Source organism: Rhodnius prolixus, unplaced genomic scaffold (genome assembly GCF_049639745.1).
Source record: "Rhodnius prolixus isolate KJV_2025 unplaced genomic scaffold, Rpr scaffold_13, whole genome shotgun sequence".
Classification (NCBI taxonomy): Eukaryota; Metazoa; Arthropoda; class Insecta; order Hemiptera; family Reduviidae; genus Rhodnius; species Rhodnius prolixus.
Genome location: NW_027411583.1, coordinates 9,510,578 through 9,534,829, shown reverse-complemented (window position 1 = coordinate 9,534,829; position 24,252 = coordinate 9,510,578). Strand labels below are relative to the sequence as shown.

Genomic DNA, 24,252 nt, shown 5'->3' with positions numbered 1-24,252 from the left:
GAAATCTTTTAATTGCCCAAAAAATCTGTATCAGTTAGCACGATCATACTTCTCAGACCGAAAGGCAACTATATCAATAAACCAGTATCAATGCACGAAGTCAGTGACAAAAGGATGTCCTCAGGGATCAGCTTGTGGGCCGGGCTTCTGGAACATTATGTTCGATTCTCTCTTGAAGAGAACTTTTCCACCAGAAATACGGATACTCGCATTTGCGGATGATCTACTACTGATGGCGTCTTCCAAAACAAAGTTGGAGCTGGAAGCTGTTTGCAATGAAACACTGCAAATTGTTAATAGATGGGCTAGAGAAAACAAGATCCTATTCAACCACAACAAAACGAAAGCTCTCTTTTTCAAGCGGAAGGGTGAACAGGAAGGACTGAATTTATATTTGGATGGGGACAAAATAGAACTTGTCAAAGAGTTGAAGTATCTAGGAGTGACATTTGACTGGAGATACAATTTTGACAGACATGTGGATATAGCATGCCAAAAGAGTCTTCAAATTATCAACGTTCTATCTAGATCAGCCAAAGTTTATTGGGGACTCGGCAGTGAAGCTCTCAGAACCATTTACTTGGCAGCCATTGAACCTATTCTTACATACGCAGCACCTGCATGGGGGAAAGCATTGAGAAAGAAGTTCAATCAAACTAAATTGAAGAGAGTTCAACGACTGATGGCACTTCGAATAATAAAGGGATTTAGAACGATCTCCTATGATGCGGCAATAGTAGTGGCCAACATTCTTCCCATCCTGACCAAAGTTGACGAGATAATAAAGATGTACAAGACATCAAAAATTGGACACGACAGTGAGGAAGACTATGAACAACCAACTGACTTCTCGGAATGGTTACACCCGGTACACGAACTAGACATTGACAGCATCGATGGGAGGGACTATAATTACGAAATTTACACTGACGGAAGTAAGACATCGGACGGAGTAGGCTGTGCAGTTGTGGTATTCAGCAAATTGGATCTCCTAGAAACTTTTAAATACCGCCTGGGTGCTAACTGTAGTAACAACCAAGCCGAACAGCTAGCGGTGCTCAAAGCGGTGGAATGGTTTCTGGAGCACAGAATGCAAGAGCCAGACTGCACTGCTATAATCAAGACTGACAGCAAGATTACAATAGACAGTATTAAAAACAGAGACATACATTGGCCACTTATAGAACAGATCAGACAGACAATTCTCACCACAAATAACACACTCAAAATACAATGGACAAAAGCACACGTCGGGACTTTAGGCAATGAGTTAGCTGACACTCTGGCTAAAGAAGCGACAACGCAACATGAACTACAGTCTTACTACCACAAAGCACCTAAAGCTTATCTGAAAAACAAACTGAAAGCGTTAGGTGTGGAGAAATGGGAGGAAGACTGGCAGAACACGACTAAGGGCAGGGAGACACACAAGTTCATACCGACGATACAAGACCGGAAACAACTGGGACATCTTAAAATTAACTACAAACTAACGCAAGTACTGACTGGACATGGACGAACTAGACACTACTTGCGCAGATTTCATATAATTGACGACAGCAGCTGCCCTTGCGACAATACTACAGAACAAACTTGGACCCACTTAATATATGACTGCCCGCTTCTGGACCGGTACAGACATCAACTAATACAAGACGTTACGACAACAGGACACAACTGGCCCATCGAGAGATCTTTACTCCTATCAAGAGAAAAGTTACCAACATTTGACAAATTTATACATTCAATATCGATAGACATTTTTTGACTAGACTGAATGAAATTTTTGATGGAAATAGTACGTATTATGTTATGTATATAAAAAATATTATAATATGTATAAATGTTGTAAATAGCGTTAGGTATTATAAATGTATATATATTGTATACTAGTGTGTATTATAAATATATTGTATATTAGTCTGTATTAAATATTGTTTATTTGGGGTGTATTTATATATTGTAAAGAGTTTTATTTATTGCATGTATGTATATTAGAACTTGTAGATATAATTCTGCATTATTATGTATATGTAGTTTATTATTATGTATATATATTTTATTGTATATTATTATTATTATTATGTATAAATAGTTAGTTATTAATATTATTATTATTATTATTATTATTATTATTATTATTATTAGGTATATATAGTTTATTATTACTATTATGTATGTATAGTTTAGTATTTAATTATGGATTGCATTGTATATAATAACATGTTGTACAAACAGTGGTACATGTTATGCGATACTGTAAATAAACTCCCTATCAGCAGGGCTACTGTTGGTAGGCAAAAAAAAAAAAAAAAAAAAAAACACACACACACACACACACACACACACACACACACACACTCTCTCTCACACAGACGAAAACACACTCACGGCTACCCCTCCTCCACAATGGAGGTATGTTACTTCGATAATCGTTTATTAAATTAAATTTCCTATTCTGGTTTAATTTAGCGTAAGTGTGTAGAGGTGTGAGTGAACGGAAATGGCCAATTCGTGCGTACGAGAGCTATTCGTTCTATATTTAGAAATTAAATTTACTTTATCCGCCATTGTAAGTTATTTAAATTTGTTTTTATTTAAAAATAGCGATCTATATTTACTTTTCACTTGGTTGCGTCAACCCGGAAGTACTATTTCACTTTTATCGCTTTCCCATTATTTCCGGTGAAAACTCAAAATAGCAATTCGGACACACTCGCCAGACTTCCTGGAAAGTCCCATTCCGGTCCCCCCCCCCAAATTTCAAGCAAAAACAGAGAAAGTATCGTTCTCCTTTTTTCCCCAATTCTAAATCGATAATCGAGTAACGTGTGAACAAATATAGAGGAAATGATTGCGTATAGTGTGGTTAAACATGCGTATAACTTTAATATCACAATCGATAGCATATCTTATTCTGAACATCGTACTGCCGCCTCCGGAGTGCAGTGAGAGAGATAGAGGTCTACCTTACAGTGGCCTCCGGTGTATGAGATATGGATGGTGCCCTAGTTTCACATCCTCCAGAAAACTAGATTGTGATCCCGATTTACGTTAGAGGTTCGTTCGCCTCCAGCTAGTTCCAGGAAGTTCACCATGCTCACTATAAATGAAATATTATTTTAATTCATTTCGCTCACTCCCATATATGTGTATATATAAAAAAAAATATAAAAACACCCCATTTCCTGTATTATATATTTAAAAATCTATTTCCCTGAAATGGCGGAAGTCTTCTTTCTCTAATATTTATAGAAAAGTAAATATTTTATTAGGAACAAAAACACTCACTAGAGAATTATTAAATTTAAATAGTCACTCGCTAATGCAACAGAAAACAAAGGCGAATTTTGTTGACTAGAAAGAACATTTCTAAATGTTGAGTTCAAAATGACTAATCAACTTGATTCTTAGACAACTTCTGGCATAAGACTATCAAGCAATGGAGAAGTGCACATGTGCAGAAGCCTGGAAAAACCGGTAGTCAGTGTAGTTAGTACAGTTTGAGTAAATTTTTGGTGACTCATTCATAGTTTTCAGTAGGATGAAATATAATAACCGCCAGTTTTAGTCATGATATATTTTTATTATAGCCGAGCTTTCGACCTAAAGGGACTCGGTCAGGCCGCATGCGGCTCTTTTATCCAAATTTTGTGGCTCTTCAGCCTGTCCAAAATAAATTGTATATTTCAATTTTATTGAAACAAATGAAAAGTTCATTTATTAAAGTAAAGATATTTTTTCAAAAAGAATTTTAAATGTGATTGGTTTGAAATTGAATAGAATTATATTAAAATACAGTACGAAATATATAGGACTTTGGACCATTTTCATTCAAACTCAGGTTTAGTTTTATTTATTTGTTTATTTACTTTGAATATGTGAAAATAAATATATAAAATTGTCAAAGTTGGGTGTTTTTCAACGTTACGCTTTTTCGTGCAGTTTTTGACGATCAACGCTTTTACCAATGTCCTACCGGACAGTTTTAAAACATTTAAATGTTATTGAAATCATAAAATAATAATTTGTGAATACAAATGATCTTCAGAGTTTGTTTACACTATCATCCTTGCGGCTCTTGGTAAGATTTATTAAAATTATTTAAGAAGAAATGGCTCTCTACTTGAAATAGATTGCCGACCCCTGGACTACGTCATCTTCAGGGCTAATTGACAATGTAAAATTTTACATCATTAAAGGGTTAGGAGTGTCTTCTGTCTAGTCTGTTCATGGACTGAGTGTGATCGGTTTTATGTGTTTGGTTGTGAGGAAGTCAGTGTTGCCAATTGTCAAGTATTTTTGTAGTAAGTTGGCGTATATGTTGTTTAAATTGTTGGTGTTAGTTTTGAAATTTAGACTTGACATATACAGGTATTTACGATAGATGCTCCATTTCGCTATGAAGACATAATATTCTCCAGCAACTGTGCTTAAATCTGTAGCAGAGCTAGCAAAGAAATATGAATGTATTTAAAAGTTATAGTCGATTAGAATGAATGGAAGAAAATGATTAGAGTAACGTGATTTTAATTTTGGTTACGCTATAAGGATGGCAGGAATATAGAGTACTGATCCAGCCATTAGTTGTAAGTTTGTATGTAAATGGTTGGATATAGTAGAGTGATGAATGTGTGAAGCGAATGTATTTATAAGTAAGAATGGAGAGTGAGTGATATTCTAGTGATAAGCACCTAGACGATGCTGGCTGTATGGCGGAAGCCAATGCCAACAAAAAAGGCAAAAAAAAACATTTAGACTATTTTCTGTCTTAGATATGTATATCATTTTTAGCACTTCCCTTTTTTTGGTGTGTTGGTTTCTGATTTAAGTATCTTTGTGTTTGTGGAAATCGAAAGTGTAATGATTTTCTGTGCTATGTAAGGAGAAAAAGTGCCACACAAGTGGAAAGTGTTCCACAGCCCTGAAGATGACCTAGTCACCCTAGGTCGAAAGCTCGGCATAATAAAGTTTATCATGACTGAAAATGGCATTAATTTTTCATCCTATTTAAACGTTTCAGGTTAATTAAATAAGGTAATTGTTTATAGATTTTTGGTATCTGGAGAAAGATTATTGCCAATTTCAGTCATAGTTTTTTATTAATTTATTAGCAGTGCTTTCAGACCCAGGGACTAGGTCATCTTCAGGGCTGGAGGACAGTAATTAGGAGCGAAACCAACTAACTTCCCGTCTCATGATGGGTCCTTCCGATTTACTACCGGTTAAGAAGGAAAAAGTGCAAAAAAAATAACTGGACTTTTTCTCATTTTCCCCTCTTTTCGCTTTTTTATTCCCTTCACTGAAAACATTCATCTTGGCCACGGATTATTATGCCTCTCCTGGGTCATATCCTACTAAACGAAATTTTTACAAGCTTTCAGGTCCAGCACAGCATCCTCGTAAAACATCTTTTCTTCCTTTTCATCCTTTTTTCTTTTCTTTTATTTAATATGGGGGTAAAAAAATCCAACCCATTCAGTACTTCAACAATAATTATGATGTCCTGGTATTGTGGCCGAAGCCATTTTGTTTTTTGCTTTGTTTTTTCATGACTAGGTAGGTTTATAGCCTCTCCGCCACCCCCATTGGAAACATTTCAATAGCCTTTTTATTAATCTAGTATTCCAGCTAACCTGGAGTCATTAAATACCAGAAAACTGGAGCGTGCTCAGGGCTACTCAAGGGCCCTTTTTTACGACCCTAATCCCTTTCTATTAATTACCTATCTTTTGTTCCCATATACGTATATATTTTTTATATACAACAATAGAGTAAATAAATACATTTTATGTGAACAGATGTACCCCGCTTTGTTTTCACAAAAACAAACGCCTAAAAAAGAATATATAACCAATTAAATTACTTTTCGCCATGTTTGTCGTATTGGAGGTATCCTGTAAGAACTACCGGTGGTGCAAGTTCCGGTGGTGCTTTAACTCCCTCTCTCTCTTTACTGTTTATCTTTTATTACACTGTGATCACTAAGTACAATTAATGGCAGAATGGATAATGGAGATTCGTAAAATTGCTGGCAACCATTATGCTGATGGATACATGCGCAGTAAAGAAAGATTCTACTTTGAATTTACGAATCAAGTAACCACCTCACCACCTCCATCTCAGTCTATCTACTGAGTGATAGAAAATCTTTTCTCGCAAGGAAAAGTGCCTTTGAATATATCAATTTTCTATGAGTGTAGGTAAAAGATTTTTTTTCCCATCCTTTCAACATAAAGCTTAGGAAAAATTTTGTATAGAAAAGTTTTCACTTTAGTTAAGAAAATACATAAATAAATGAAACTTATACATTTTATTGCCAATTTCACTAAAAGTATTGTTAAGTAATCACTTAATTTTCAGGGGCGGGACTTAACGTTCAACTAACTAGTTAGTGGACATGGAAAAAGTCTGGAAACCAAATATTTTACTATGAACATTTTTTTTTCTCTCAACTTAATATTAAGCTAAATGATGGGAGTTACAGACATGGTGCTAACTCGTCTTCAAAAATAATGCAGCGTCGAGATCTACACAGAATTCTGTATCGAATGACACCTCATCATGAAAATCGGTCCATGCGTTTAGGCGCTACGTTCTTTACAAAAACGTCAAGAACAATTTCTGAAAATACCGAATTTTTCCAATTTTTTGCCTACATTTTTCTTAAATTCTATTAGATCTGGGTTGTTGCGAAAAAATTACAGCTATCAAGGTGGATTAGCCCTATATTATACAGAAAATTTGGGAATTTTATCTTTTGTAGTAAAAGAGAAAAAAAATTGTTAAAGTTGGGCGTTTTTTTTTTCCAACATTACGCTTTTTCGTGCACTTTTTGACGATCAACGTTTATACAGCAGTTCTACCGGACAGTTTTAATGTAAAGTAGTTACACTTGGGATTCGAACTGAGGGCGTTACAAGTTCTCGTTTTTTTAACCACTGCATCAACAACCGTCCTCCAGTTCACTAGGTAAATTCGGCAAGCTAAAAAAACTTTATTTATTAGGTCAAGTCTTATCCTTTGGACTTAAAACCAAAAAGAAAAACACGGCTTCCCCTTGCTACTTAACTTAGTTTTCCCAAAGTTCCAGCCCTTACATTCAGTTCAAATTCGTAACTTCAAAATTTATATGGTTCTTATAATCAACCAAAATTTCCATGTTTAAAGGATTAAATCCTAGACCGCTACCAGAACTTGCTCATCCTCCTGCCAGATTTTACCTAACCCTTTAAATGAAGAGCCCCGGAAGATTAAGCCAACGATAGAGACCCCTCCTCCAAAAAAAAAAAGATTTATCTAAATTGAGTTTGTACTGATAACAATTATTTTAATATTTATCTGCGTCACTAATGTTAGATACTGACAGATATGTTTAGTTTTATTAAGCAAATCAAGGGAGATAGTAGAGGATTCCATGAATTCGCATGATGAATACAAAAAGCTACCCAATTCTCGTGCAAATTAACAAGGTCAATGTGTTGGTTTCCTTCCCGTACAAATGACGAAAGATTAAAAGCCAGGAAAGAGGGAAAACCTGGTGGTTTAACGTTTGAAAATCCAATTAAATTTTACTTTTATAAAAAAAAATATGTTGGAAAAGCTGAAAAGCGCTACCAGTGGTTTATTATATAGTCAGTTTTAAAGTAATTCAAGGGCGTATGTTAACTTATTAATAAACAAAATTAACAGTAATGGCTAAAGTTGTTAGGTGGAAATTGGATTTGTTTTCGTGTGTGGATATCTCTGTCTCTCTCTCTCTCTCGGTCTGTATATCCGTCCACACTAATACCAGTGGATTGCGTGAACTAGGGAGCGGAAGTGGATGTATGTACCCTTCATAGGGTATTATGGACGCAAGGATTAAACATTAATTTAGGCTGAGGACCTACACCCACACAAATTCCACTTATGAAAAGGAATAAGTACGTCTGAGTGGGCTCTCTCGTTAAAATGTACCCCCAGAGCACGGGGATGCTGGGTGAATGCGCATCATGCTCATTGCTGCTGTGAGTGGGGGGGGGGCCGCGGCCTGCTGATGAAGTATACTTTGCTGCTGATATATGTATATATATATACTTAAAAGCTCATTCAACAAAAATTAACTTTACGCTGCCGTGTATTAATTAAACGTTACCTGATACAGAATAAAGCTGACAGTAAATGCTTGATCAAGAAGCCACCTAGCAACCAATCCGCTATTACTCGTATCTCTATTTTTATTCTCCATTATTCATCTTCACTATTAGATGGTATTGGGCAGATTTTAAATTTTGTTATGATAATAATAATAATAATAATTTTTTTTTTCAGGCAGGCTTTACGTCCAACTACCAAATTAGGTGTGGACGAAGCCGACTAGCAAACATACTTCACTATAAATTTCTCATATTAACCATTAAATAAAATCCAAGGGCCAGACTAGTACCGCAAAACATCTTAGCTTTGCGGGTCTAGCCTATAACCGCCTAACATACTTTACTATAAATTTCTCATATTAACCATTAAATAAAATCCAAGGGCTAGACTAGTACCGCAATACATCTTAGCTTTGCGGGTCTAGCCTATAACCGCCAAACATACTTTACTATAAATTTCTCATATTGACCATTAAATAAAATCCAAGGGCTAGACTAGTACCTCAATACATCTTAGCTTTGCGGGTCTAGTCTATAACCGCCTAACATACTTACTATAAATTTCTCATATTAACCATTAAATAGAATCCAAGAGCTAGACTAGTACCGCAATACATCTTCGCTTTGCGGGTCTAGCCTAAAACCGCTCGGCTACCGTGGCGCCTTAATAATAATAAAAAATAAAGCCTTTTATTTCAAAAAAAAAAAATACAATAAAAAAAAAATCATTCTTTGAACATGAATACATACACTGGGTTCAAAAGACCGTTAGTGGAATTGTTGCGAGAAAATGATAACTATTCTTTGGCAAGGACATATCGTACAAAGAACAGAGGGAACCTTCACCATCTCTAAAGAAAAAAATCCCTAATCAAGACACATAAGTTCGCCTCTCGATTTCATAATCCAAGGAGATCTGATCTAGAGAGTATTCATTGTTCATATAATTATTTTCTGCTAAATCATAGCTCAGATCCTTGTACTTGTCTACCAGTAGAGGAGTTTCCAGCATTAATACCAAAATTCTGTTTTCTAAAATTATATTGCAATTTATCACAAATTTTATTAAATAATCTACAATTCAAATTTATTATGCATTCTAAATCAAAATTAGCTAAATTAAAATTGGGATCTTATTTCTGGAAAAATATTTTCAAATTTTTAACCCAAGACCATTTTCTTTTAATCAACTCATTCGACAATATTTTGGGGATATCTACGATTTTCTATTGTTGCTATTTTCCTAATATTTATTTAAAATGCATTCTAAGTGTGTGTAAAAAAAAGAAGCAGATTTCAGAATCTAAGCCTATTTTAGATTTTGTATTTTCGCCGATGTAAATTGAAAAATTGAATCGCCGACTGAATCGCCAGTGGCCCTGCGACTTCCTTGTAGTCTGAAGGCCTAATCGCCATTATTCTCCTATCTCTCCTCACTCCTCCTCGTATACTCCTCACATTCTCCTCTCTCCTATAGAGAGTGCTACCGCTGGGTAGTTTCTCTCCTCCTGCTCTCCTCCGGCACCACTTCATCACACTCTCCTCCTCACATTCTCCTCTCTCCTATAGAGAGTGCTAACCGCTGGGTAGTTTCTCTCCTCCTGCTCTCCTCCCTCACCACTTCATCACACTCTCCTCCTCACATTCTCCTCTCTCCTATAGAGAGTGCTAACCGCTGGGTAGTTTCTCTCCTCCTGCTCTCCTCCCTCACCACTTCATCACACTCTCCTCCTCACATTCTCCTCTCTCCTATAGAGAGTGCTAACCGCTGGGTAGTTTCTCTCCTCCTGCTCTCCTCCCGCACCAGTTCATCACTCTCTCCTCCTCAAATTCTCCTCTCTCCTATAGAGAGTGCTACCGCTGGTAGTTTCTCTCCTCCACCTCTCCTCCCTCAACACTTCATCACATTCTCCTCCTCACATTCTCCTCTCTCCTATAGAGAGTGCTACCGCAGGGTAGTTTCTCTCCTCCTGCTCTCCTCCCGCACCAGTTCATCACACTCTCCTCCTCACATTCTCCTCTCTCCTATAGAGAGTGCTACCGCTGGGTAGTTTCTCTCCTCCTGCTCTCCTCCCGCACCACTTCATCACACTCTCCTCCTCACATTCTCCTCTCTCCTATAGAGAGTGCTACCGCTGGGTAGTTTCTCTCCTCCTGCTCTCCTCCCGCACCAGTTCATCACTCTCTCCATATTTACTTATTGTATACAACTGTATACAGATTGAAAATTACTAAATAAATAAAAAAAATAAAATAAAATCGTTACCAGGTGGTATTTACAAAATGCAATTAAGTCCATTGGAGACAGAAAAATCGCTTATAGTTCAAATTTTCTCTAATTGAGTAAATTCTCTTTAAAATGCCTTTTTTTTTCCTGTAATTTAAGTTTAAAAAATCATCTTTAGCACCGTTTTAGAGGAAATTGAAAAATGGATTGAGTAAACAGGAATGCTGTCTTCCGGTTAAAATACACGCAACTCACTTTTCATACTTATTGTGTCCACCGAAATCTTAAAAATAGAAAAATCTACACAATAACTGATATTTTCTACTTAAACTTAGAGAAAAATTATGAAAAGTTTACGATGAAAAAAAACTAGAAAATATTCTGAAGAGGAAACCAGTAGACTACAATTAGACCAATTGGAAAATTCAGCAAACAACAAAACCATCACATTAACTAACTAACAACCCTATTCTCTTTTAAACCAGACTTTTCTGAAACTGTTTCATTCGTTTTCTTTTTTTCACCACCAGGTAGTGTTGGTGTCGAATTCATGAAATTGTGTTGTTTTTTTTGGGCCCAAATTATTGGCCTTTTTTTGGGGGGAGGGGTCCGTTGAGTTGGAAAATGTGTGATTTTATTAGAAAATGGTCTTATGAGTGTTTGAACACTCAAGCTCAGGAAGTTCAAGGGAAGACTTGAACAGGAACTTAGCTTAGATCAAATTACCTTAAACGGAAGTACTTTAGTTAATGAATTGAGTACTTTTTCGTAGATAACATTTGCAACGTAATATGTTCTCCACCAACATCTATGTGCTTAAATCTGTAGCAGAGCTAGCTAAGAAATATGAGTGTATTTAAAAGTTATAGCCGATTAGAATGAATGCAAGAAAATGATTAGAGAAGGATTACGGTGATTTTAATTTCGGTTAAGCTATAAGGATGGCAGGAATATAGAGGTACTGATCCATCCATTAGTTGTAAGTTTGTATGTAAATAGTTGTATATAGTAGAGGGTTGAATGTGTGAAGCGAATGTATTTATAAGTAAGAATGGAGTGTGAGTGATATTCTAGTGATAATGGGCCTACCCACGTGTATAGTGTACAGTGTAAATAGTGTATAGACGTAGAAATGGTCGTGCTTGTGTGGTTGTACATAGCTTCTAGTTTCAGTGATTAGGGTGACTGTAATTTATTGAGAGAATGTGTTCGAATGAGGTTAGTAAGCACCTAGATGATACTGGCTGTATGGCGAAGACCAGTGCCAAAAAAAATAAATCATTCTTGCGATGTTCATTAGACTTGTCATACCCATTGCTTGCTAGAACAGAATAGAATAGATTAAATTCTATTCCAAGGCCTGCACCACCGCGACACTTATGGATCTATTGTGGCTCCCCGACTTTAGAGCTCACCCTCCAGACCCGTCGGCTTAATCAGACTCTTAATTCTGGAGAGTGACTCCTGGTGTAAAGCTCTCAGGCCTTGGTTTTTTTCCTCCCCGAGAAGTAACATCCTTAGCCAGGACAAGTCCCTCACACTGACACAACACGTGCAGTACCCGTTTCCTCTTCTTTCTGGCAGAACCTACAGAGGCTATCCATCTGCCAGGCCCATGCGCGATGCATGTGTGTTTTCTGAGCCTGCAATGGCCAGTTAATAGGCCTACAATTATCCTTATAGCCCCACACGGCCTTGACGGATTAATTCTGCGGTCAGCCTTGGCGAATAGCCTCTGATGAACTCCTTCGCCTGTCTCAGCCCAGTGAATCATTGCTTGCTAGCAGGAATCCAGGAAAATTCAATGAAGCGCACTTCTAGGAGACTTCACTTTAAAGCTTTATTGTACCATAAAAAGTGGGAGAGGTCATCCAAATCGGATGGCACCACCTTCTGTGAAGTTTCTTCCATTCTGGCTGAGTGGTAGGGTTTATATCGGTCAAAAAGGAGGTCTTCCAACTTTTTTTTTGGGAGGGGTTCCATCTTTGGTACATCTTTAGAAAGAGCGCTGCTACGGAAAAGGGTCTACAATCCGATCCAGATTATCGGCTTCTCTCTATTTCTTTGCAGAACCTGTTTTCCTTAATCTGGAGAAGAGTCATCTGGAAAGCGTCAGGGGAATTGGGGGGGCATGGCGTGTGTTAGCAATAAGAAGTGGTTATTCCCAAACTTCCGGCTCTGTGTGTGTGTGGTGTTACGATGTAACAGCTTTTCCAAACGAAACCAATTTTGATGGTATGATTGTAATTATTTCTAGATTTTGTCCAGATCAGTTAGTTGGAGTTAGGTAAAATCGGGGATTAAGAAAATAAATCTAGGAAATTTAATTAAGAGAAATGAAGCAAGTGGATAAAATTATACTTGAAGAGCACATGGCTGTGTGAAGAGGGCAGCAGGAAAAAAAAGACAATCGACGCGAGCAACATATGGGAGATTGAAAAACGGACGCGAACTCAAAAAAAATACGGGTTGAAAAATTGGTTGTTGTACGGAGCTGGTTGGAGCCAAAACAAATTGGAGTGAAAAGAAATTACCTAGGCGGGATTTGCCTCAGGGAGAGGATTCATTGAGCGGAGAACCTCTACTTCTCCAAAGGGTAGCTAGAAGGAATAGTACCTGACTGGTGGTGAGCTTCCCATAAGAAGACTAGGGAAGAAGTGTAGATTGAAGCAAAACCAGGCCTGGGATTGACTGTAAGTGTAGAAAATATAGTTAAGAGTGAGACTAGTTTTCTGGTTCTATTGAGGACAATTATTTCATTACCTATTAATCAAGTTTTGTATTTTTCAGTAGTTAGCAGGGTTTACGATACTGTATTTTTTGTAAAAAGACTTTTTTTTGTTGTGATCAGTAATATTTTCATAACCCTGAATCTTTATTTAAACCCCTAGCAACATTTCACATGGACAATAGATTTAATTATTTAATGAAGTAGCTATCTGGTTAGAGTAGCGGCCAGCAGGGGCGCACTACACAGATTTGCTAACGGAGAAGCTGTTTTTTTCCCTTATTATCAAAGTATTGTTTTAATTTTAATTCTAATCACTATTATCGTTATTTGTTCAGTTTGGGAATAACCACTTCCTATTGCTAACACACGCAATTTCCTCTTCCTTGTTTTCTCATTTCTCCTTACCCCCCCCCCCCGTCTCCACTGAGCTTGCCTTCTCCAGAGGTGTTTGTATTTGTAGAGGGTGGCGTAACAGTGGTGCGTCCCTAGAGAATCTGCGTGAATTGTTACATCACTAGGGAATGGATGCTGCAATTAGATTGGCCTCTTAGTGCTGGACACCAATAGATTGTAAAATAAAGCTTGCTGTGCAGAATTCCCAGTTAAACCACAAAACAAAGTACTGTATTTTTTCCTTAAACTTAGCACTTGTGCATTTGGGCATTTGGGCATTTCTTTTCAATAATAGAATTATTGCAGAGATTGTAGAAATTATTGCCATTTTTAAAGAGAAGGGGGTCTGCATTAATTTTTTGTGGGTAAGGGGTCATTGTGTGGTATAAAAGAAAATGAAATTGTTGATAAACTTGCAAAGGAAGCCACCAATAGTGGGGAAATGGCTAATTATAAATTACCACACACCGATATCAAGTGTATAATTGCAAAAGCAGCACTACAAAAATGGCCAGACAGATTACAGTATTGATAATAAAGGGAGATTCTATAAAACTATGGCAGATCAGTTACCCAGAAAACCATGGTTTAAGGGAACTGTCACTAATAAATGGGTTGTTACGACAATAAACAGGCTGAGAGCGAACCACGTGGTGTGTGGATCGTATCTACACAGGATCAACAAAAGGTCCTCCTCTGCGTAGATTGCAATGAGGAGGAGGATTTCAAACATATAATAATGATGTTTCCACGTTATGTACAGTAGAAAGGAAACGAATGTTTGACGACATATACAGGTATTTAGATGCACCATTTCGGCTACGAAGACATAATATTCTCCACCTCCATCTATGTGCTTAAATCTGTAGCAGAGCTAGCTAAGAAATATGAATGTATTTAAAAGTTATAGCCGATTAGAATGAATGGAAGAAAATGATTAGAGAAGGATTACGGTGATTTTAATTTCGGTTAAGCTATAAGGATGGCAGGAATATAGAGTACTGATCCATCCATTAGTTGTAAGTTTGTATGTACATAGTTGTATATAGTAGAGGGATGAATGTGTGAAGCGAATGTATTTATAAGTAAGAATGGAGAGTGAGTGATATTCTAGTGATAAGCACCTAGACGATGATCCTGGCTGTATGGCGGAAGCCAATGCCAAAACAAAAAAACAAAAAATAATAATAATAATAGAGACTGCATATCGTAACGAAAATAACACTTCCGATGATAACGTGACCATAAAGCTATTCCGGAAACTATCAATAAACTAATTCTATGACGACGGACGGAATAAAAGAAAATGTTGCTAGGAAAAGTTTGAAAGAAAAATGTAAAAGAAAATGCCGGAAAAATCCTCCTTCCAAGCGATCTTCTTCAAACTTCCAAATATATTAATTTTGAATTAACTTTTTTTTTCTTTTTTTTTTATAATTACAATATTGTTAAGGGAAGTAAGATTTCGTGTACCATGACTTCCTACCATATCCTGTATCTTTCGTAACATAGAACTATAGAGTGAATAATTTGTTTTAATTTGTTTCAGATCGGAAACAAAAAAGTCTGTCAGAATAGCTGTTTAAAAGGTAAGAAGATTTTTTTTTTTTTTATAATAAAATCTTTCAACGGATATAATACGAGTACTTGACTGGGAAATACACTGCCTTAATGATGAACGACTTAAATTTCTTGATATTTTTAGAAAAACAGAAAAAAAAAATTATCATTCTGGAAAAACTCTGCCAACCGGAAATTCCGCTTTGCTGAATATATTTTTTTATACTTTTATAGATTTTTCTCCAGTGATCTTATTTTAAACTTCCTGTGTTTATTGAAATTATTTAGGTTTATAACTTTCGTCTGTACCAAAAATTTCGGTAAAGGGAAGTGCCCTTTATAAGGGCATTTTTCGGAGGAAGAGAGAGGGAGAGAGTAGCGTGAAGATTCTTTTTTAAAGTGCCATTCGAGCGTAATGGGCGGATATAGTACTTTTATACTAAACTCACTTTTTAAGGGAAATTCGAAATTTTAAGGAAATCAGTTGAGCGGAAGTGCTACTTTAAAGAATAAATTTTTTTTCCACGATTTATTTTTTTTCATTCAAAATGATATTAATTATTTACGTAAAAATTGTGGTCATAGAAAATCTAGGGAGCATTTGAGTTTATTATTACCGGCAATATAAATAAATATAACAACCAAATCCCAAAATAAAACATAGGAAAAAAACCAAAAACAATAACCAGCGACTTCTGGTTAAGCGAACAATTTCACAAATTGAAATGCTATAGTGCTTTAGGGCTGTTTCTATCGTATTTGTGTGTGTGCAAACAAAATCAACAATTCTATTGTTGTTTACATCAAGGCACTCTCTGTAACACTGTTTGTATGTCTGTCGTAAAAAGTAGAATTTTTTTTTTTTTAGAAATGTACTAAGATATTCTATTTAGTTCAAAATTTATTCTATCGTCAGTGTTTTATGTATGCAGTTGTTTTATATCAATATTTATTTAAAAAAAATATATTTATTTATATTTACAAAGGGAATTAATCAACATTAAGGGAACCTAACCTAAAACCGCTTCAGCAGAAAGCAATACATGATAAAGATCCATCAAGATTATAAAAAAGTTTTCTACAGACTTGGCATTCTTACTAAATTCAATTGACATCCATTTTTTCACAACCATCAGGTTGACAGAAAGAAAACAAAAACGACAATTTAAAATGATAAGGTCAAATAAAAGAGTAAGGAAGAGAGAACATTTCTCTCCCGCCAAAACTAGTGCTGCACGAGACCGAGACGAGGCGAGACTTTATGCAATCTCGATCTCGGTCTCGGTCGCTCAAGTCTCGGTCTCGTCGAGATATCTCGGTCTCGGTTTTTTGAATTTTTGTTTAAGTATTAAAAGCGGTTTGCTATTAATAATCTTTTCAAAAAATGTTATTATTTTCTAATAATTATTTTAATTTATATATTGGTAATGAAAATGTGTGTAAAAGAAGACAACTACTTACACTTCAATGCATCATATATTACTATTACTGTTATATATCTTTATATAATTTCAAAAAAATGTTAAAAACGCGCCAAATGAAAGACCCAAATAACATATCTGCCTGCTATAACAAGTCGATTCGTGAAATAAAAAATACACCTCCCAACAAACTTCCCGCTCCATTAGTTATGGCTGTTGGTGAAGATAAAGAATCTGATGATTCACCTTTTGACGACGACGACGACTGCATCAATATTTTTGCACCATTTGCTCAAAAATCAGCAAATATCACCGAAGCATGGATGACAGAAATAATTAATTACACCAAATTAGACCAAGCACCAGTAGACGTTGAGATTTTAGAATGGTGGAAAACACTTGAGAATTCCTTCAAAAATTTGTCAAGAATGGTGAAAGATATTTTTAGTATCTGTGCAACTTCACTGCCATCGGAAAGATTATTTTCGCAAGCTGCGATGATAATGACCAATAGAAGATCTTCTCTAACTTCTGACTCAGTAAAAGCTCTTTTATGTATCAATGCTGGGGCAAAGTGTATCTTAAAAACGAAAATTTGTGGCAATATTTTTTAGGTGCATAGATAGTCTTTTTTTTCAAATTCATTAATTCTAAAATTCTAAAATATAATTCAAATAATATCAAAGTTCAAAGTATTAGATTATTAATAGTGAAATTTATGAAATTGAATGAATGAATGATATGAATAGTGAAATTTAGTGAATTTATGTAAAAATTATGTAATTCGAAGGGGGCCGTGGCAGCCGAGCGGTGCGAGACCTGCGAAGCTAATGTGTATTATGGTACTGGGTTCGATTCCAGGTCTTAGGCCTTGGATTTTATTTAATGTTTAATACGAGAAATTTATAGTAAAATATGTTTGCTAGTCGCCTCCGTCCGCGACACCTAATTGGTAGTTGGACGTAAAGCCCCGCCTGAAAAAATAGGCGATTACTTTACTTTGTTTACTTTACTTATGTAATTCGAAGTCAAATAGATGTAGTAATATTGAACATATATAATAAAATCGTATCTTTTAATAATTAATTCAATACCCCTAATAATTATTTATTAATAAAGAACACAATTTTATAATTTTGTAGCTAAAAATTAATATTTGAAAAACCGAGACGAGACCGAGATTTCTCGACGAGATATATATCATGTCTCGGTCTCGGTCTCGGTACCGAGACCGAGATCGAGATTTGTCTCGTTTCTCGTGCAGCACTAGCCAAAACTCTTATATTGAGCGCCATGAAAAACGATTACTTCCGGTAAAAAAGTAGAAGAAGAAAATCCAAATATATCCACATCAATACTGTAAAAAAACATCAGTTCACTATTATTCCAATCAGTTTCACATCATTTCCATTTCAATAATTAGCAAGTAATTACTTTTGCCTTGCTATCGTTGGAGAAAAGCTGTTGGAAAAACACTTTCCTATTGGCCTCCATTAAGGTAATGAAAGAACATTGGCTGGCATTAAGTGTACAAGTTGGTGAAGGAAAACTTTTCTACTTGAGATGGAAAGTTAGGAATAAAAGTTGAAAGAATATTTGGCAATTTATTTCTTAATTTAGAGCGATTTTTAATCATCTATTTTAGTTATCAATACATCAATACAGTGTATCGAGGGATATATAAAATATATATTTGATATTTCTTTTAAAATTTTCCATTTAAAATGTATCAAATTCAATTTATAGATTCTTCTTCAAATTAGTATAGAAATGAAAGCGGGTAAGGAAAAAAATTTTTTAGAGATCTATGCCAGAAAAAAAATCATCATTTCCGGTTGGCTAAGTTTTTGACCATCATCTTCATGGAGCCACTAAAACTATCTTTAACAATATAAGATTTTCCAAATTTTCAAGTTAGAGTTGACCATATTAAAAGATCTCATTTCATCTCATCTCATTTCTGGTGCAAACTCAAAAGTGGAAAAATCTACACAATCGCAACACTTCCGGTTTCGAGAAGAGAAAATAAAAAAAAAAAAAAAATTATATACCTGTAATGGAACACTTGCAAGACATTCTCATATTACAACTTTTGTTATAAAATTTTTGTTGAAACTATTTGATGTGGGAAGAAAAAAATTTAAAATATTTTTTTTACATATTTAATTTTTATTATTTTCACAAAAGGTGATAGTTACCCTTAAAGACAATTTAGAAGGATACTTAACCTACAGAACTAGTACCTATTAATTTTCAACTAACAGTTTACAAAGCCAACATAGTGGAAGACACTAGGCGCCACGATAGTAGAGCGGTTACAGGCTAGACCCAAATCAAAGCTAAGATGTATTGCGGTACTAGTCTAGGCCTTGGATTTTATTTAATGGTTAATATGTGAAATTTATAGTAAAGTACGTCATGCGGTTATAGGCTAGACCCGCAAAGCTAAGATGTATTGCGGTACTAGTCTAGGCCTTGGATTTTATTTAATGGTTAATATGAGAAATTTATAGTAAAGTATGTTAGGCGGTTATAGGCTAGACCTGCAAAGCTAAGATGTATTGCGGTACTAGTCTAGCCCTTGGATTTTATTTAATGGTTAATATGAGAAATTTACAGTAAAGTATGTTAGGCGGTGATAGGCTAGACCCGCAAAGCTAAGATGTATTGCGGTACTAGTCTAGGTCTTGGATTTTATTTAATGGTTAATATGAGAAATTTATAGTAAAGTATGTTTGCTAGTCGACTACATCGCCGAGTCCAGCAACTGTAGTGCGAGACGGTGACGTAAATGAAGTCGAAATCTCTACACGAAATTTCTCTAATCTCCCTCTGATGTTGGATGAAAGTCCGAAACCCGCTGAAGGATACAAGTAAATATATAAAAGATATTAACCAGCGCTGCTGACCCTAACCACAATTTGGCATCAGCCGTTAGAGTGAGAAAAAGTAAAATAATTAATTTTTTAATTATAATATCTATAAATAGATTATCTAATTTTTTTTCTCCCACTTTTCCCATCTACCCAGTTTTCTCATGAATTTATCCCGGAAAATTGATTTATTTATTCACGCGATAAAATTCATGCTTGTTTTTCTTTTTTTCTAATTTTATATTTCGCATTTATTTCGCTCAGATTGATATAGAGGATTAATTTTAATCCTCGCCTGGTTGGAAGCAGATAATTTGTATTTAAGCGTTCGGAGGGGGGGGGGGATTTATTAAAAGAAAAAAAAAGAATCGATAAGGTTTAGACCCATTTGAATTATTTCATTAATACATAAAAGTCTAAATTAGTCTATTTCTCCAATTTTTTTTATTAGATTACTTTTCTCCTAATTTCTCTCGGCTCTTACAAGTAATTCTCAGCTGAAAAGTTTCTCTCAATATCAGATTTGTTTCAGGAACAATACGAAAAAGGCCTTACTGTTGAAAAAAAACATCCTAATTTGGACATTTATTTCTCTTTTTTCTACAAAAGATAAAATTCCTAAATTTTTTCCCCCCCAAATTCCCGGCTTGAACCCCCTTTTTTTTGGACCTTTCCCTTATAACTGTTTTCAAATTTTTAACTCAAAAAATTTAGTCATCAAATTCTGAACAATTTTGGTGGTCACAATTAATTCTTATCAATTTTTGAAAGAATCTAATCAACCCTTATCTTCCAGAACGGCTCTTGATCATATTTTCGGGAAAAATGGTTTAAAAGAAAAAATACGTTTACCTTACAAAAAAGATATATTTCCGGTGACCCCTTCTTACTAGTAGGAGTAATAGAAAATAATTTAATTAGGATTATGAACTAATTTCCTTTTCTTAGGTAGGAATGTGAGGAGGGTTAGTAGTGAAGGAAGTAAATACGAATAAAATATGGTGCCTAAGGAATGCTTTTTCGTCATTATTGATACCCGAGGAAGTCTACTTATTCCGTCACAATTTATTTTAAAATACAAAATAAAAATAAATAAACATGATAGAGACCAGAGACGAAAACTATTTCTTAATGTTACTAGGAGAAAAAAAATAAAATAAAGGAGAAGTAACGGTGAGACAGAGTGGGGAAAGGTTGAAGAGGCGGCGACTGGAGGCGGCAGTCAAGGCTGGAATATTAAAAAGTTCTGTCAGAAATAAGTTCGTCCCATCTTTAATGGGTTTCCCCAACGGGAACTTCCCAATTTAAAACAAAACAAGATAAAAACCAGAGACAATCCTGAAGAGACACCGGAAGCTTTCAACAATAATAATAATCGTAATAGGAGAACGGAAATAGCAACATTGGAGGCTGCACAAAACTGAGGAGTGGAGGGTGACCGGCCAGCAAGGACTTTCCCTACTCTTTCCGGTCTCCACAATTAGCATTTATTGGGTGAAAAAAAGGGGAAAAGTTTTAGGTTGAGTTCCGATTTTCTTCCATACCTTCTATGGCTATATTTTCAATTTCCTCGCCCTCACCATTTAGTTTGTAAAAATCTCCTGGAAAATCTGCTATACATGACTTTTCATTCACCGCACTTTGCGCAATTTCAATTTTCACGAGACTTTAGACTAAATGTACTTTAAAAAAGCATCGCTAAATGAAGTTTTCTGGAAAATGATTTCTAATAAATGAGACAGTCACTAGACTGGGCCCTTTTTTAGGGAAGTCTGCCCCCTTCCCTTTGGCCCTTTAGTTTCAAGTTTCTTGGTAAAATGATTATACAGGGTGTTCAGCATAAGACTACGGTAACTTCGGGAGGCGATTCTAGGCATCATTTGCAACAAAAAATTCCATATAAACTATGGCTCGATTCGGCTCCGTTTTGTAGATATTTTTAATTTTATGTTTTTTCAAGGTACTACTACTTTTTAGCAAACATTTGTCTATATTTCTCAAACTATTATAGCTGCAGCAATTTCAATAAGCTCATTGGAAAGAAGGTTAAATTTCCTTTTAAATAAGCTAATTTATATTTCAAAATAATAATATCAAGTATTTCACTTTGTGGCCCAAACATAAGAAATAGCAAGTTTATAATTTTTTTCCAAAAACTTTGACTTCATTTTTCTCAAAAACATTTTATATGAAAAAACCGTGCACTATTCAGGAAAAACATCTACATACGATCACCTTTCGAACGGTATACAATAATTGGGGTTATTTTAAAAATTGATGCAGAAATTTGTGATTAACTGCAAAAAAGTAGGCCTCAAAACAGCGTCAGCATCATGAAAGGAATTCACCTACCATAAGAATATAACTGATCAGAATCATAAAATCCAGTACGACTTTTTGCAAACGTGTAATTTAATAATTTATTTATTTAAGAACTATATTCAAAAATATATAATTTACATTATAAATAATAAAATAATATAAAAAGAAGAACTTGGTGTATGATGTTTAGCTAGCTTCTCCACTATTCCCATATGTTGGCATAATGATAGCAAAACGGAACTAAATATCTAATGAAACTGTAGACTTTAAACTGGCTTTTCTTCTTGTTGCATTTATTTATTTTTATAAGTCGTATTAGGATAAAACATTTTTTAACTCGGGGATTAGAACGATAAGTAAGTTCTTGATTACTTATAAGCTCTCCACAACCGCCTAGTTCCAAAAGTTTGTTGAGTAGTTCAAAAAAATCTGTTTTATTCAATTTATTTAGCATATTTGTAAATTAACTAAAGAATAGCACACAGTCCTAAACTCGTTAAACGAAAATCCTTTCTTTTGGAATAGGTACCTAACGCTCATTTAACATCTTACACCAATTTCTTCTTTTTATATTATTTTATTATTTATAATGTAAATTATATATTTTTGAATATAGTTCTTAAATAAATTAATTATTAAATTACACGTTTGCAAAAAGTCGTACTGGATTTTATGATTCTGATCAGTTATATTCTTATGGTAGGTGAATTCCTTTCATGATGCCGACGCTGTTTTGAGGCCTACTTTTTTGCAGTTAATCACAAATTTCTGCATCAATTTTTAACATAACCCCAATTATTGTATACCGTTCGAAAGGTGATCGTATGTAGATGTTTTTCCTGAATAGTGCACGGTTTTTTCATATAAAATGTTTTTGAGAAAAGGACAATATATTTGTCGAAAAGTTGGCAAAAAGACAAGTTGTAGTTTTTATTTGACCGATTCCTCGCCAATCTTGAATCCATATTTTAATAATTTACGGTCACGAAGCCTATATATTCATTATTATTATATATTTTTTAAATCTTTTATTGAAATTTACAACTGCAACAAGATTGTTGCAACAAGTAAATGTGGTACATGATTAAAAAAGAAAATCACGTGAAAATATACGATCGGAGAAGGCACCCAGCAGTGTCACTCCATTATCTTGGACATACTTATGCACTTATGACGACAGTAGATCGCTGTGGCCATCTTCTCTTCAATCTTCTTGGAGGATCTCCTGGGTATTGCCGGAAGAAGAAGATAGTTGTTCGATGAGAGGGTTAGGATGAGCTGCTGTAGAGTGGAATGAAATTTGAGGAAAGCGAGTTTTAGCAAGATCTTTCTACGAAAGGGATTTTGAGATCATTATGAATAGTGAGGTTAGAATACTTAGTATGGAGCGTTAAGAAGATTTTTGACTGTAATGTCTGGAGGCGTAGTGAGTTGGAACGCTTAGTCGATCCCCATTTCTAAATTATTTCTTAATAAATTTTATTTGTTATCAACTGTTCATTATTTTTGGTGACTGATTCATAGTTTCAATTGGATGAAAAATTAATTGCCATTTCAGTCGTGATACATTTATTCTGCCGAGCTTTCGACCTAGGGGACTAACTAGGTCATCTTCAGGGCTAATTTACAATGTTTTACATCATTGGTTGGTGGGTCTTCTTGTCTTCTGTGTTGATGGACTGAATGTGATCGGTCTGCGTTCAGTCCATGAACACAGAAGACAAGAAGACCCACAGGGAAGGGATTAGCTATGAGGTTAGCATACTGGACTCCCACGCGGAGGTCCCGGGTTCGAATCCAGCTGCTGACCCTTAGATTTTTTCTTCCTAGGAGCTTCTTACAGCTCACTGTCCGGTGATGGACAGTGTTGTTTGTAACGAGAGAACACTGTCCGGAGGCCGGCAGTGCACTGAAAAAAGCTCCGGGCGCCAATAACCTTAGATGTTGACGCGCCTTAAATCACAAAAAAAAAAAAAAAGAAGACCCACCAACCAAAGATGTAAAACATTGTAAACTTTGTTAATTCGCCCTGAAGAATGACCTAGTCCCTAGGTCGAAAGCTCGGCATAATAATGTTTTGTCATGACTGAAAAATGGCATTAATTTTTCATCCTATTGTTATTATCGTTGGTTTGCAGAACGTTTTCCGTCACTACAGAGTGAAGTCTGCACCCAACCCTCCTCCTTAGAACTGCCCGGAAACGACTTATTCAAACAAGTGTTATAGATCGATACGGATCAAATATGTGCTCTAATATTTGTCTTTCTAGAACCAAAATTTTAACCTTTTTATAGCATTAGTTTTCGAGATATTGAGTGTTAAAAATTTCCATATTTGCAACTACCCGAAAATTTAAACCTATAAATATCTCGCCTTCTAATTATCAGATATTAATAAAATTTTACGTTTAAATAAAATGATAAAAACCATTTTCGAGAAAATCCGGTAAAAATCCTGGTTGTGGAACTTTTCCTCAAACTCAGAATGTTGCAACATAAATACAGCCTTCCATAATAGGACCGTACATAACACTTGTAAGGCACTTTATTAGCAATCCTGCATAACTCCTGTCATAGAAGTGGACTT

At 35.2% G+C, this 24,252-nt stretch overlaps 1 protein-coding gene across 13 annotated transcripts in view; it reads left to right on the top strand.

Moving 5' to 3' along the window:
* Positions 1-24,252, top strand: part of LOC141447722 (uncharacterized) — a 610,137-nt gene that overhangs the window by 334,451 nt on the left and 251,434 nt on the right. For all 13 annotated transcript variants that reach the window (XM_074115490.1, XM_074115484.1, XM_074115497.1 and 10 more), the window contains one exon: positions 15,039-15,078. The gene's annotated coding sequence lies outside the window, so the exon portion shown is untranslated. The remainder of the gene's footprint in view (positions 1-15,038; positions 15,079-24,252) is intronic.